Raw genomic sequence first — 15,881 nt, forward strand, 5'->3', positions numbered from 1 at the left:
CTGGGATACAAATGCCCGTGCAAGAGCAATGATATACTGGGGTAGAAAAGGATGGGCATATGGTGGAAAGGCGTGCCTTTGTATACCAACCCTTCACCTCTGCTGATCTCCTCAACTGGAAAAACAATATCCATCCTATGACAAAAAGCCTCAAGGTATAACTTATTTCCTCCAAACTATTATCCAAACACACAACCTCACATGGGCTTATCGCCATCAGTTGCTCATGTTTGTCTTTAACACAGATTAAAAGAGGACAGTGTTCCAAGCAGCAACTAAGTGGTTGGAAGAACATATTCCAGCTGACTACCAAAATGACCAAGAGTATGTGAGAATCCAACTACCAGGAACAGACCTCCAAAAGGATCTAAATGAAAGACAAGATAGGCAAAGTCTAAACTGGCACAGGGAAGCTCTTCTGGAATTGTTAAAATAGGGAGCTCAGAAGGCCATAAATGTTCTATAATAGACTAGGTGAGACTTATCATATGTATACTCCCTTTGTTCCCAATAGCCCTGAAAATCAGCACATGATTAACATGGTTTTAGTTACTCAAAGTACAGAAGACATTAGAAGAAAATTGCAGAAACAGGCTAGGTTTGCCAGCATGAATACTTCACAGTTATTGGAGATATCCAACAAGAGGTTTGTAAATAGAGATGCAGTAAACCGCAGAGGCTACCACAGAGAGAGTGAATGCTAAGCCTGGTGAAATGTCAACCTTCTACCTGCAGCTATTAGAGGGGTCCCTCCAAAGGGGTGAGAGAAGGGGAGTCCCAAGAAAAATACCCATTCTGGTCATCCATGCTTGCAGCATAACCAATGTCCTTGCTGTAAGAAAATAGGACATTGGAAGGACAAGTGCCCCAGATTGAAAGGGAAACAAGATGACTCTGAGCAGGAGGCCTCAGACAAGGATGAAGGGGCCTTGTTCAATCTGGCAGAAGTGTTATTTGACTGTCCAGGCTCATGTGCAGTAGTAACCACCCTGGTCACCCTCTTTTCCACAAAGACTAGTAATATAATCAGATACACAGGGAACTTGGCAAAGTAAGCTTTTTGTTTGCCCGGGAACTGCACTGTGGGAAGTGGGGGGATCATTAAGTGATTCATCAGTTCCCGTACATGCTTGACTGCCCCTTGCCTTTGGTAGGAAGGGACTTACTTAGCAAGCTGAGAGCCACCATCTCTTTTACAAAGCACTGCTCTTTACAGCTAAAGTTACCTGGAACAAGAGTCATCATGGTCCTTATGGTTCCTCATGAGGAGGAATGGAGACTCTTTGCACCTGACTCAAGCTAAGATATAGGGCCAGCTCTGGCTAACCAATGACCAAAAGTGTGGACAGAAAAGAACCCTCCAGGACTGGCAATTAACTAGGCCCTCTTATTCATAGAAGATAAGCCTATGGCCCAGCCGGCCAGGCAAAAACAGTACCCAGTCCCCAGAGATGCTCTTGAAGGTACAGGTCCATCTCAAGCAGCTGAGTGCCTTTGGAATTATAGTCCCTTGTCAGTCTCCATGGAACACTCCCTACCTATCTGTTCCCAAGCCAGGGATCAAGGACTACAGGCCAGTACCAGAGTTGTGCTCGGTCACCCAAGGTACAGTGACTTTGCCCCAGTTGTACCTACCTCGTACACATTGTTGGGGTTGCTGCCAGCTGAGGACAGCTGAAGGGTGCCTTCATTAGCATCAGACAAGCCCCTGAGAGCCAGAAACTCTTTGTCTTTCAGTGGGAATATGTGGGACCAAGTGTCACCACTCACTACATTTGGACCCCGCTTCCCCAAGGGTCCAAGAACCCCCCACTATCTTTGGGAAGGTGCTGGCTCTAGACATCCAGAAGTTTCCCACAGAGACCTAGGCTGTGTGTTCCTCCAATCTATTGATGAACTCCTGCAGGGACATCCCACAATAGTCGGGTGCCCCAAGGGAATGGAAACTCTGCTCTGGCACCTGGAGGACTGTGGGTATGAGGTGTCCAAGAAGAAAGCTCTGATCTGCCGACAGCATTTATGTTACCTGGGATTTGCTATCCTACAATGGAGTGCAGCCTGGGATCAAAAAGAAAGCAGGTCATTTGCAACTTACTGGAACATAAACCAGAAGGCTGATGAGAGAATTTTTAGGAGCTGTATTTGCGGTACTGTATGAAGTCACAAGGGGAGATAACAAAGAGCATTTTGAATCAGAGTCTCAACAGTAATGAGATTTTCATGAGTTAAAAGAGAAACTTCCATCAGTCCCAGCCCTGGGGCTGCCTGACCTCACAAAGCCATTTACACTATATGTGTCAGAGACAGAAAAGATTGTAGTTGGACTTTTAACCCACACGGAGTGGTCCTGACCAAGACTGGTAACCTACTTCTCCAAACAGCTAGATTGAGTTTCTAAAGTTTAGCCACCATGTTTGAAGGCTTTGGCAGCAACTGCCCTGCTAGGACAAGAAGCATATAAACTAACTCTTGGGCAAAACCTGAACATAAGGTCTCCCCATGCTGTGGTGTTATTAATGAATACCACAGGACATTATTGGCTAACGAATGCAAGTTTAACCAGGTAGCAAAACTTGCTCTGTGAAAATACCCTCAGAACTTCTGAAGTTTGCAACACCTTGAATTCCACCACCTTACTCCAGGTATCAGACAGCCCAGTTGAATATAACTGTGTAGAAGTGTTGGACAGTTTATTTTAGCAGGCTTGACCTCCGAGACCATCCTTGGACATCAGTAGAGTTGAAGCTGTGTGTGGATGGGAGCAGCTTGTCAATCTACAAGAAGAGCAGTCATACACTGCAGAGGAAACCAGCAAGCTTCCATCTCTAGTGCCTTGGATAACTCCTGAGCTGACTCAGAAGCTAAGAAAACAGCATCCACCCCCTACCTGGCATCATTCACAACCCCCTTGCTCCATCAGGTACCTGACCTTGTACCTATTTATTCTAAAGAAAAGAAGGACTTTCTCCAGGTAAAGGGAGGGCATGTGATAGAAGAGGGATGGATTCTGTTATTGGATGGAAGAATAGCCATGCCACAACTGCTAGTAGCCACAGTGGTACTGGCTCTGCATGAGACCGCTCACCTAGACCAAGAGTCACTTAAAAAGTTGTTAGGCCATTACTGCTGCATCTCACATCTGTCAGTCCTTGCCAAACGGTGGCACAGCAGTGTCTCACCTTTCCACAGAACAATGCTAGGCAAGGTCCAACCTTCTTGCCCAGCATACAAGCTTATGGATTAACCCCCTTGAAAACATCCAAGTAGACTTCACTAAGATGCCCAAATGTGGAGGTAACAAGAATTTGCTAGTTCCAGTGTGTACATACTCTGGGTGGGTGGAGGCCTATCCAACACAAAATTAGAAAGCTCCTGAAGTAACACACATGCTTCTCCAAGATATCATCCCTAGGTTTAGACTGCCCTTATGAATGAGCTCAGACAACATGCCATCATTTGTTGCTGACTTGATACAAAAGGCAGCAAAGATATTGGAAATGACATGGTAATTTCATACTGCTTATCGACCGTAGAGTCACAGAAAGGCGAAGCAGATGAATTGGACTATCAAAAATAGTTTAGATAAAGTGTCTCAAGAAACAGGATTAAAGCTGGTACAAGCTATCCCTAAGGTATTGTTTAAGATTAAATGTATTCCTTCTAAAAGAACAGGATATTCACCTTATGAAATATTATACCGTAGGCCTCTCCCATGCTACAGGGATCCCAGGCACTCACTGGGAGCTAGGTAAAATTGAGTTACAGCAACAGCTACAGGATTTAGGGAAAATTACACAAACAATTTCAGCCAGGGCAAATGAGAGTTGCCCAGTTCACCGTTTCTCCCCAGGTGAGTGGGTGTTGATCAAGGATTGGAAAGTAGCCCTCTTGTAGCCACAGGTGGAAAGGACACCAGGCTGTCATCTTGACCACTCCCACACCATAAAGGTGGAGAAAATTCTAGCCTGTATCAACCATAGCCACTGAAAACTGCAGCACCTGAGACCTGGGAGGAGAGACCAAGCCCAGACCACACCTGCAATGTGACCTTGAAGAAGATGACAAGCCCTACTCCAGTCACACCCAGAAGCTGGCTGGTTCACGCATGGCCAAAGCATGAGGAAACTCATCATGGGACTCATTTTTCTTAAATTTTGGACATGTACAGTAAGGACTTCAACTGACCTTCCTCAGACTTAGGACTGTTCAAGTTACTGAGGTAGCGCAAAAAGTTAAGGCAGTCTTTCTATTTTATGGTTATTATGAATGTACTGAAACTTTGAAAGGGATGACTTTGTATAATGCCACCCAGTACAAGATGTGCAGGCCAGGAAGTAACCATCCTGATGTGTGATAACCCATTAGAACTATCTGATCGCCACTGGAAAACAGGAAAGTATATAACTCTGGGAATCAGTGGAAATGGACTGGATCCCCAAGTAAATATTTTAGTCTAAGGGGAGGTCCACAGGCACTCTCCCAAGCCAGTGTTTACTCCCCTGTATGGTACCTGTACTTTTACCACCTTAGTTCATCAAAAGACCACAGCACAAGTGCATTACATAAATCACTATCAATCTGTCTCACAGAAAGATCTGGGTCAAGAAGATGAGAGAGAGAACTCCCACTAGTAAGTAAGGTTCTCAGAGTGGGGTATGAGGAGACAGGCCACTTCTTTTACTGACTCTTGTTCTCTGAATAGAAGGAGGAAGTAAAAGCTGAAAAACAACAGGAATGAAATCATTGGCAAGACCAGCTGGTGGCACTAATGAGCAGGCCTGAGGTTCAAAGTTTAACCCAGCACCCTAACATTTGTTATCTCTAGATCTCAATCCATCACAACCCTTTCACTTGCAATCCTTTAAAGCTGTAAGCACTTAAAAGGACCAGGAACTGTTTCTTCAAGGAGCTCAGTTCTTGAGATGGTAGTCTGCCCACACTCGCAGCTGAATAAAGCCACTTTCTTCTTTAATCCAGTGTCTGAAGGGTTTTGTCCATGGCTCATCCTGCTACAAAGGGAATGCAGCGATGGAGTTGGAAGAAACTTCTGTGTCATTTGTGTTCATTTTTTTTTTTTGGCAGGTAAAGTTGCAGGACCTCATCCACCCCTCACCCACTTGTATCCTCACCCCTATGTGACCTTAATGCTGCTCACACCCTGTGTACAAGGATAAAATGCCAAGATGATGAAGGAGTGTTGCCTCGTGATGAGAATCACTTGCTCACCTGGGAAGTGAATTCGAGGTAAACACAGGGGTCCTGTGGTCGGGACTCTAGTGTATCTTCATGGGTTGGCCTCAGGACAATGAAACACTGGGAGATGTCTGTTTTTTGTTGTGTTCTGTTCCTCTTCTTATAAGAAGAGTGGCTTTTTTTTTTTTTTTTTGCAGGGAAAGGTGACTTAGATGTTGACAGATCTGAGCATACCTCCCAATTCACTTCACATTCATAATTCACAGAACAATAAAGAACACAGCACCCCACAGCAAAAGCACAGCCACACAGACAGGCCACCAGAAGGTTTGAGACTTAAAAAAAAGAAGTGCTGAAGTGCATTAACCACATTCCTTTAAGCAGACTATACTTACAGTCACACACACACACACACACACACACACACACAATGCCACACACAGAGGCAGACATCCAACACTCGCAACACTCCCACAGAAACACATAGCCTGGAAGCTCCTGAGGCTGACTGGTTCTGCAAGAAGCCCCCACCTGGGACAGAGCAACCCCAGGGAAAACAGCCTGGGTCTACCTAGAAATCACAGTGGGGTAAGTTTCAAAAAGACTCACCCCTACAATCTCTAGGCATGAATGAGGAATCCTGAAGATCATTTCGGATTTTTGGGGATTTTGTGGCTTATTGCTGGAACTCTGCTTGAGGTTTCTTCAGGCCAGCTCATGTCTGCCCTCTCCTAGGATCATGGAACAATTCCATGGATCCCACAGTGAAGACAGGTGGGAGTCCATCTTCAACACAACTCCACTGAGGTCTTCTTCTCCACCAAGCCACAGGGACTTGTTGCTAGGCAATAGGTACATTCATTGTGATGCTAGCCAGAGCTCACAATCAGGCCTGGTGCCCTGAGAGTACTGCATGCTCATTTCTGTGGCAGGCTCATTTGTCTGCCTGTCAGAGCTGTCAGCCTGCTTAAGCAGAGTAAAATGGTACAGGCAGAGCTGGCCTGTTAGAGAGAAAAAAGGCTGCCTGTGAAATCCCACTGTGGGACCATAAGTGGGGACCTCAGCGTCCCTTTGTGGCATCTCCATGGCCATGTCATGCTGGAGGAGGAGGCATTTCAAAACTGTGAGCTGATCACTGGAAACTGTTCTTCTGACTCCAGTCTCAAAAGAGATTGCGTGCAAGAATAGGGTACGATGGGGATGCAAATATAGTTTGCTGTGTTGTTGAGGGTTATTTTGGGGATAGAATCATACCTGAGACCCCAGAAGCTGGGCTCAGTGAAAGATAGTTGGGCCCTTGACCTCACTGCCTCCCTTCATTTTGGGCCTCACAGGGGCTCTCTGTGAAAGGCTGGACCTAAGACAAACACAAGTCCGAGGTGGAGCACTGTTCTCACACCGTGGACTGACCACTTATGAGTGGAGAAGAGCCTGAGACAGTGTGTAAAAGGCCATCTATGGAATGGCAAGCATAAAAAGTTGTCCAATATTGCTGTTTAGGGGTACTGTGTATTCCCCACGAAAGCGAAGAAAAATAAAACCTCACCTGTCTAGAATTAGCTGCCTTGTGCTGGAATCAAAGCAGTGTTCAATGATTCCTGTCAGATGATCCAAATGCCTCCTGTAAAGTGGAAGGAACTTCAGTCCCCCAAATGAGACAATGACCTAGAACCTGGAGTGCAGCCAGCCTACCTGAAGTCCCTTTTCCTCTCTGAAATCCTGGTAACTAAATTATATGTGCGGAGAGGCAGTCCTACTGAAAAACAGAGGAATGAAAGAGCCCCTCCACAACAAGAAAACCAGGCAGATGAAATGAAACAGAGGATAGGTTACCAGGCAAAAGCCAGATATGAATGCCTGCTTCTCATCCTGCAGAAATCATGCAGCCCTTTGATAGAAGTGGGAGAATAGGAGTTTGCTTGTTGGTGGCTGTAACAGGACTTCATGGTTTTAAAAGTATCAAAGCAGCTCAGTCATTAAAAAGTGACAGTGTTTAGAAGGAAACACTCACACAATGGATCACCATGAAGGTTGTTCTTTGTGAACTGGGAAACGTTTAGTGTTGGAAGTCACTGAACCAGACCCAGGAAACTGTAGGCCAATGAGGAACATGGAAGTCAGGAAGAGATGAGGGAAGTGTGGAAGCCACATTCCACCTAGCATGAATTTATTCCACTTCCATTTGGTTCCGGGTATGAAAGCCCTCAAATCAGAAGTTTGCCAGGATGGCCCCAGCTTGTACACTCTCACCTGAACACTGAGCCATGGTGTGGACAGCTTCTTCAACTAGGGGAATGTGGGGATGGTGTTGGAAGTAACTTCTGTGTCACCTGTCTTCAGGTGACAACCTTCACCAGATTGAATTCTCACCCCTATCTGATGTTATTGCTGCTTACACTCTGTGTCCCAGAATAAAATCCAAGATGATGGAAGAGTGCCCCTCATGATGTGAAGCACGTACTAAGCTGGGAACTGAATTTGAGGTAAATTGAATGGGTCCTGCAAACAAGACTGCTAGTGTCTCTGTCTGGGTTGGCCACATAACAATGAAACACTAAAAGATATCAGTGTTTTTTGGTGATGTGTTCCTCTTGTTTCTAGAAGAGTAGCTTTTTGTTTTGTAGGGGGAGGTTATGTGGACATTAGTGGGTTATGGCCTGCCTCCCAATTCACTGAGACTTATGATGTGGCTCAAGCAGAGCCACATAGACAGACCACCAAAAGGGTTGGAGACTTAAAGAACAAGCCCTGAATTGTGTTAGCCACATTCATTTAAGCACTCTCCACTTACAGACACACACACACACAAAATGCCACACACATGCAGACATCCAATGATCCCAACACTTCAACAGAAACACACAGCCTGGCAGCGCCTGAGGCTTTGTGGTTGTCCAAGAATCTTAACCTGGCAGAGAGCAACCCCAGGCCATACAGGCAGGCTTTACCTTGGAAGCACGGTGGGGCAAGTTTCAGAAAGACTAACAAATACAGCATTTAACCAGGCCTAAAAAATCCTGCAGATCCCTTTGGATCTTTAGGGATTTTGCGGTTTATTCCTGGGGCTATGCCTGATGTTTCTTTAGGCTGGTTCACATCTGCCCTCTCCTATGATCATGGGACTATCCCAAGGCTTCCACAGGGAATAAAAGTGAGAGTTCACCGCTGAAGTACCTCCACAAAGGTCTCCCCCTCAGCCTAGTCACAGGGACTTGTTGCTAGGCAAATGGGGCATTCATTGTGACACTAACCAGAGCTCAGATCTAAGCCCTGGTGTCCTGAGACTAGCGCTAAAATTCTTGACCTTAGAACCCCTTTGGGACTTCTGCATCTTTGGGTACCGCTGGAGGAGGAGGTGTTTCAAGACTGTGAGGTGGTCACTTAGGAGAGCTCTTCTGACTCCGTTCCTGAAAGAGCCTTTATGCAAGAATCAGGACCCATCTAAATTGGAATATAGTCTGGTGAGTTGTTGAAGGGTTTTTGTGTAATGGAATCATACCTGAGACACCAAAAATGAGTGTCAGTAAAATATAGCCAGTCCCTTGATCTCATTGCTTCCCTTCATCATGGTCCTTACAGGGGCTCTCTGCAAAAGGCAGGAAACATGAAAAAGGTAGGTTCAATGTCGAGCAGTTCTTACACCGAACTGGAGTGTCATGAGTGCAAATGACATTGTGAAATTATCTCAGAGACCATTTTTGGCAACTGCAAGCCCAAAAACATGGCCATTATTGCTGCTGAGGGGCAATGTGGGCCCAGTATGAAAGCAAAGAAAAATCAAGGCTCACCTGTGAGAACGAGCTGACTTGTCCTGGATTTCCAGAAATGTTCAAAGGTTTCTGCCAAAGGAACCAAAGCCCTCCCCCAAAGTGCAAACCACCTCATATTTTACAACAAGCCCATGACACAAAACCTGGAACACCACCAGCTGACCAAAGGCCTTTTGCTCCCTGAAATTCCTGGCTGCAAAAAGATCTGTTGTGAGAGGCAGTCCCATAACGCAAAAGTGCAATGAAAGACTCTGCTTGCAATGAGAAAGGAAATGCAGATGAAGTGTAACACAGCCTTGATTACTAGGAAAATCCAAACATGCCTCCCTGCTTCTCATCCTACAGGAGTCAAGCAGCCTTACAATAAAAGTGGAAGAACAAAACTTTCCTTGTTAGCAGCTATAACAGGAATTTATGCTTTAAAAATAAATACAGCTGCCTGCCCATTCATTAAAATGTGACAGTGATTAAAAGGAAATGCTCATGCAATGGATTCCAATTCATTCGACCTCTATGAAGTGGGAAAGGTTTAGTGTTGAAGATGTTGAGCCACATGCAGCATACCATAGGCCAATGAGGAACATGGAAGACATGAAAAAAACAGGCAAGTGTGGAGGCTACATTTCCCCCAGCACCAGTCCATCCCACTCCCATTTGGCTTTGTGTATGAAAGACCTCAAATCTGTAGTTTGCCAGGGTGTCCCCAGTTTGCACTCCAAATGTTCTCTGCACATTGGAGTACTCCCACCTCAACAGTGGGCCATGGTGTGGACTACTTGTGCAAATAGTGGAATGTAGGGATTCAATTGGAAGCATCTTCTGTCATCTGCCTTCAACTTATTTGCAGGTGAAGTTGTGGGACCCCATCCACCCCTCACAAGATTGTATCCTCACCCCTGTCTGACCTTATTACTGCTCACACTATGTGTCCAAGGATGAAAACCCAAGGTGAAGGAGGAGTGACCCTCACGATGTGAAGCACCTGTTCACCTCCAAATAGAATCTGAGGTAAATTCGAGGATCGTTGCAGACAGGATTCCTAGTGTCTCTCCCTGGGTTGGCCACATGACAATGAAAAACTGGGAGATGTCTGCTCTTGGGTGTGGTTTGACCCTCTTCTATCTAGAAGAGTTGCATTTCTTGCAGGGCAAGGCGACTTGGACAGTGGCATGTCTCAACCAGCCTCCCAACTCACTGCAGTTTCATGATTCACAAAAAAATAAAGAACACAGAGCTCTACATCCCAAGCAGAGGCATATAGGAAGACAATAAGGGTTAGAGACTCAACAAAATGAAGCACTGCAGTGCGTTAGCCACATTCCTTTAAGCAGACTCCACTTACAGGTGCACACACACACACACACACACACACACACAAATGCACAAAGTCAAACACACAGGCAGACATCCAACACTCACAGCACTCCCACAGAAACACACAGCCTACCAGCTCCTGAGGCAGTGTGGTTCTGCAGGAAGCCACACCTAGGAGGGAGCAACACCAAAGAACACAGGAGGGCAGTACTTAGACATCACAGTGGGGCAAGTGTCAAAATGACTCACCCCTCACTCACTCACAGGGGTGAAGATACAGTACCCAGGCAGGCCTGAGGCATCTTGCAGATACTTTTGGATCCTTCTGGAATTCACGGTTTATTCCTGGGGTGCTTATTGACATTATTTCAGGCCGGTTCATGTCTGCCCTCTCCTAAAATCAGGGGACTACCCAGTAATTCCCACAGAGAAAACAGGTGAGAGTCCACCACCAATAGCACCTGTAAAAAGGTCTTCTTCTCTGCCAACCTGCAGGAACTTGTCTCTAGGAAATGGTGGCATTCACTGTGATTCTAACCAAAACTCACAGCTCAGTCTTTGTGCCTTGAGACCAGTGCCTTTGCATTCAAGAATCATGTTCTGGGGCCCAGCTGTCAGAGCTGTTAGCCTGACCAAAAAGAGGAACAAAGAACAAGCACTGTGATAAACCACTGCTTGACCCAAAAAGTCTAGACCATAGGGCCCTTTTGGGCAATCTCCAAGGTCAAATTCCACCAAAGGAGAAGTCATTTTGAGACTATGAGGTGGTCCCTGCAAACAGAAACTCTGCCTCCATTCTGGAAAGAGGCTGTGTGCAAGAGGCAATTCCTATGAGAATTGTAATACAGTCTGGTGAGTTACAGGGCCTCACCCAGTAAGAACCTTTTCATGGGAAAAGGTAAGAACCATGACAAAAGAAAGTCCAAGATAAAGCATTGTTCTTATACCTTAAACTGGCCTATCATGGGTGCAGATGAGGTGGAAGCAGTCTCTCAGTGGCTGTCTGTGGCGAATGCAAGCCAGAAAAGTGTGTCCAGTAGTGCCGATGAGGGGCAACGTGGAACCCTCATGAAAGCAAAGAAAAATGAAGGCTCATCTGAGCAAATAAGCTGACTTGTGCAGGAGTCTAAACAATGTTCAAAGATTTTTGTCAGAGGACCCAAAATCCTCCTAAAAAGAGCAAACAACATCAGCCTCCACAAGGAGATAAAGACCAAAAACCTGGAGCGTAGCCAGCATATGAAAAGTCCTTTTGGCTTCCTGAAGTTCCTGGCAGCCAAAAGATCTCTAGGGAGAAGTCAGTCCCATCCAGCAAAAGCCAATGAAAGATCCACTCTACAGTGAGAAACGACTTGCAGATGAAGTGAAACAGAGCCAAGATTACCAGGCAAATGCAGACATGGCTGCCTGCTTCTTATCCTAAAGGAATCATGCAGCCCTCCCATAAAAGTGGGAAAACAAGAGTTTCTAGGTTGTGGATATAATGGGAATTTATGCTTTTAAAAGTATCACAGCTGCCCAGTCATTAAAACATGACAGAGTTTATAAAGAATCCCTCATGCAATGAATTCCCAAGAGACTCATCCTCCGCGAATTGGGAAACTTTTAGTGTGGAATACTTGTAGCCAGACCCAGGAAACCTTAGGCCGAAGAGGATCATGAAAGTCAGGAAAAGAAGAGGCAAGGGTGGTGGCCACATTCTATCCAGCATCAATCTGTCACCCCCTCCTTTGCCTTTATGTATGAAAGCACTCGCATTGGGAGTCTGCCAGGCTGGCCTCAGTGTGTACAATTTTCTGCATGCCTTTGAGTACTTCCACCTGAAATCCAGGCTATTTAGCTGGAAACAACCTCTGTGTCATCTATCTTCTTTCTTCTTTTTTTTACAGGTGTAGTTGGGGTATCCCATGCACCCCTCCCCAGATTTCATCTTTACTCTTACCTGACCTTATTGCTGTGGACACTCTATGCACCAGGATGAAATCCAAAGATGATATTTGAGTGTCCCCCCACCCCCACAAAGACATGAATTACTTGCTTGGCTGGGAATCGAATTCGAGGTTAATTCAATGTGCCCTGTGGAGAGGACTGCTAGCGTCTTTCCCTGGGTTGGCTGCAAGACAAAGAAACACTGGGAGATGTCTCATTTTTGGTGTGGTGTGCTCCTTTTCTTTCTAGAAGCATGGCTTTTCTCAAAAACACAATGCCACACACACACTCAGACATCCAACATTCATGACACTCCCAGAGCAAGGTACAAACCAGCTACTACTCAGACTGTGTTGTTGTGCAGGCAGCACCACCTGGGAAAGAGCCCCACAGCCCAAGCAGACCCACAAAGAAAAGCCAGCAAAAGGTTGGGAGATGCAAATACAGCAAACACTGAAGTGCATTACCAATTTTCCTTTAGGCAGACTGGATAAACAGTCTCTCACACACACACACACACACATACAAACACACAATGCCACCCACATGCACGTAGACATCCAACACTCACAGCACACCACCAGAAAGGTTGGCAGACTAAAGAAGAAAGAATTGCTAAAGTGTGTTAGGCACATTATTTTAAGTACACTCCACTTACAGGCACATACACACACACACACACACAAACACACAATGCTATACACACACACAGCTGTCCATCACATGCAATACTCTCATAGAAAATCAAAGACTGGCAGCTCCTGAGGCAGTGTGCTTCTGAAGGAATCCCAACCTGGAAGACAGCAACCCCAAGAAACACATGGGAACTGTACCTAGAAATCAGGGTGGTGCAAGTTTCAAGGAGACTCAACCCTACAAACTTCTGGGTAGGCCTGAGAAATCCTGTATATCCTTCTGCATCCTAAGGGATTCTGCAGGTTATTCCTGGAGCTGTACTGGACTTTTCTTCAGGCTGGCTCATGCCTGCGCTTTTCTAGGATCATGGGACAATCTCATGAACACCACAGAGAAGTCAGGTGAGAGTACACTGCTGATGCATCCCCAAGGAGATCTCCTCCAACAAGCCACAGGGACTTATCAGAAGGCAGCAGTGACATTCATTGTGATGCTATCCAGCACTCACAGTCAGGCCTGGTGTTCTGAGACTAGCACATGTGCATTCCTGAGGCAGGCTAAGGCACCCTTCAGAGCTGTCAGTCTGCCTAAGCAGAGGAAAATGGTACAGGCAGAGCCTTCCTGGTATAGGGAAAAAAGCTGCCTGTAATAACCCACCACTGGACATAAAATTATAGATGATAGGGCCCTTTTGGGCAGTGACTAAGGTTGGGTTCCACAGAAGAAGTCATTTTGAGACTGTGAAGGGGTCACTGTAATCTGCACCTCTGCCTCTATTCCCAACAGAGGATATGTGCAAGAGTTAATTCCCATGGGGATTGAAATACCATTTGCTGAGTTTTTGAAGCATCTCTGGGTGATGGAATCATCACTGAGACCCAAGAGAGTGGTGTCAGTGAAAGATGGCTGGGCCCTTGTCCTCACTGCCTCCCTTCATCCTGGGCCTCACAGGGGAAATACAGGGAAGCACAACAAAAGCAAGTATTTGTTCCTCTCTGGGAAATACGGGAACCACAACAAAAGCAAGTCCCAGATAAAGCATTGTTTTCACACCTCAAACTGGCCTTTCTCGGACACAGATGTGGTTGAGAGAGTATCTCTGAGGTGGTCCATGGCAATTCCAAGACAGAAAAGGGTGTCCAGTAGTGCTGATGAGGGGCAATGTGGACTCCCCATGAAAGCAAAGAAAAATGAAGGCTCGCCTGAACGAACAAGCTGACTTGTGCGGGAGTACAAGCAAAGTTCAAAGATTCCTGTCAGAGGACCCAAAAGCCTCCTGCAAAGTGCAAACAACATCAGCCCCCACAAGGACACCATGATCCACAACCTGGTGCATAGCCACCGTATGCAAAGTCCTTTTGGCTTCCTGAAATTCCTGGCACTGAAAAGATCTATAGCAAGAGGCAGTCCCATCTAGCAAGAACCAATGAAAGACCCACTCCACAGCAAGGAAGGACATGCAGATGAAGTGAAACAGAGCCAAGATTAGCAGGAAACTGTAGAACATGGCTGCCTGCTTCTCATCCTACAGGAATCATGCAACCCTTCAATAAATGAGGGAGAACAAAAGTTTCCATATTGGTGGTTGTAACGGGAATTTATGCCTTTAAAAGTCTCATATTGCCTAGTCATTAAAACGTGACAGAATTAAGAAAGAAACAATGATGCAATGGATTCACATAAGAGTGGTCCTCTGTGAACTGGGAAACTTCTAGTGCAGAAGATATGGAACCAGACCCAGAAAACCCTAGGCCAAAGAGGAACATGGAAGTCAGGAAAAGAAGACACAAGTGTGATGGCTACACTCACCCAGCATCAATCCATCACACTCTCATTTGGCTCTGGTTATGAAAGCCCTCACATTGAGAGTTCTCCAGGATGGCCCCAGTTTGTTCTCAAAATATTCTCTGCATGTCCACCTGAAAACCAGGCTATTTACTTGGAAGCAGCTTCTGTGTCATCTATCTTCATTTTTTTTTTGCAAGTGATGTTGCAAAACCTTATACACCCCTCACCAGATTTTGTCCTTAAAGCTATCTGACTCTATTCCTGCTCATACTCTATGTCCCAGGATGAAATCAAAAGATTATGGAGAGTGCCCCCCCACCACAAGATGTGAATCACCTGCTCAGCTAGGAACCAAATTCAAGGTTAATTCAAAGTGCCCAGTGGACAGGACTGCTAGTGTCTATGCCTGGGTTGGCCTCACGACAATGAAACACTAGGAGATGTCTCTTTTGGGCATGGTGTGCTCCTCTTCTTTTTAGAAAAGCGGCTTTTTTTGAACACACAATGCCACACACACATTCAGACATCCTACACTCACTATACTCCCATAGAAATACACAGCCCAGCAGCTACTGAGGCTGCATTGTTGTGCACGAAGCACTACCTGGAGAGAGTCCCACAGCCCAAGCAGAGAAACACAGGCCACCAAAATGTTGGAAGACTCAAAAACAGAAAGCACTGGAGTGCGTAAGTAATATTCCTTTAAGCAGACTCCACTTACAGTTACACACACACACACACACACACACACACACACACACACACAATACCACACAAACATGCAGACATCTAACACTTGAAATGCTCCACCAGAAATGTTGGGAGACTAAAAAAAAAGAAGGAAAAAGGACTGAAGTGGGTTAGCCACATAATTTCCAGCACACTCTACTGTCAGGCGCACACGTGCACACCCAATGCCACACACACACACAGACATCCAACACTCACAACACTCCCACAGGAAAACAGAGCTCAGCACTCCTGAGGCTATGTGATTCTGCAAGAATCCCAACCTGGGAGACAGCAACCACAAGAAACGCCAGTTGGCTATACCTAGAAATCACAGTTGGACAAGTTTCAAAAGACTCATGCCTACAATGTCTAGGCTAGCCTGAGAAGTCCTGCAGATGTTTTTGCCTGTGTTTAAGCAAGCTGACATCCTAAGCAGAGAAAAACAATACAGGCAGAGTAGGCCTATTGTTGATATAAAAGGCTGTTTGAAAACCCTCTGTGTGACCCTAAATGTCTCAA

At 45.8% G+C, this 15,881-nt stretch overlaps 1 long non-coding RNA gene across 1 annotated transcript in view; it reads right to left on the reverse strand.

The window, feature by feature from the left end:
- LOC129530257 (uncharacterized) overlaps positions 1-5,995 on the reverse strand; it is a 40,867-nt gene extending 34,872 nt beyond the window's left edge. The window contains exon 1 of the long non-coding RNA XR_008675770.2: positions 5,803-5,995. This is a non-coding gene — a long non-coding RNA (uncharacterized lncRNA). The remainder of the gene's footprint in view (positions 1-5,802) is intronic.
- Positions 5,996-15,881: the final 9,886 nt, after the last annotated feature.

Source organism: Gorilla gorilla, chromosome Y (genome assembly GCF_029281585.2).
Source record: "Gorilla gorilla gorilla isolate KB3781 chromosome Y, NHGRI_mGorGor1-v2.1_pri, whole genome shotgun sequence".
Lineage (NCBI taxonomy): Eukaryota > Metazoa > Chordata > Mammalia > Primates > Hominidae > Gorilla > Gorilla gorilla.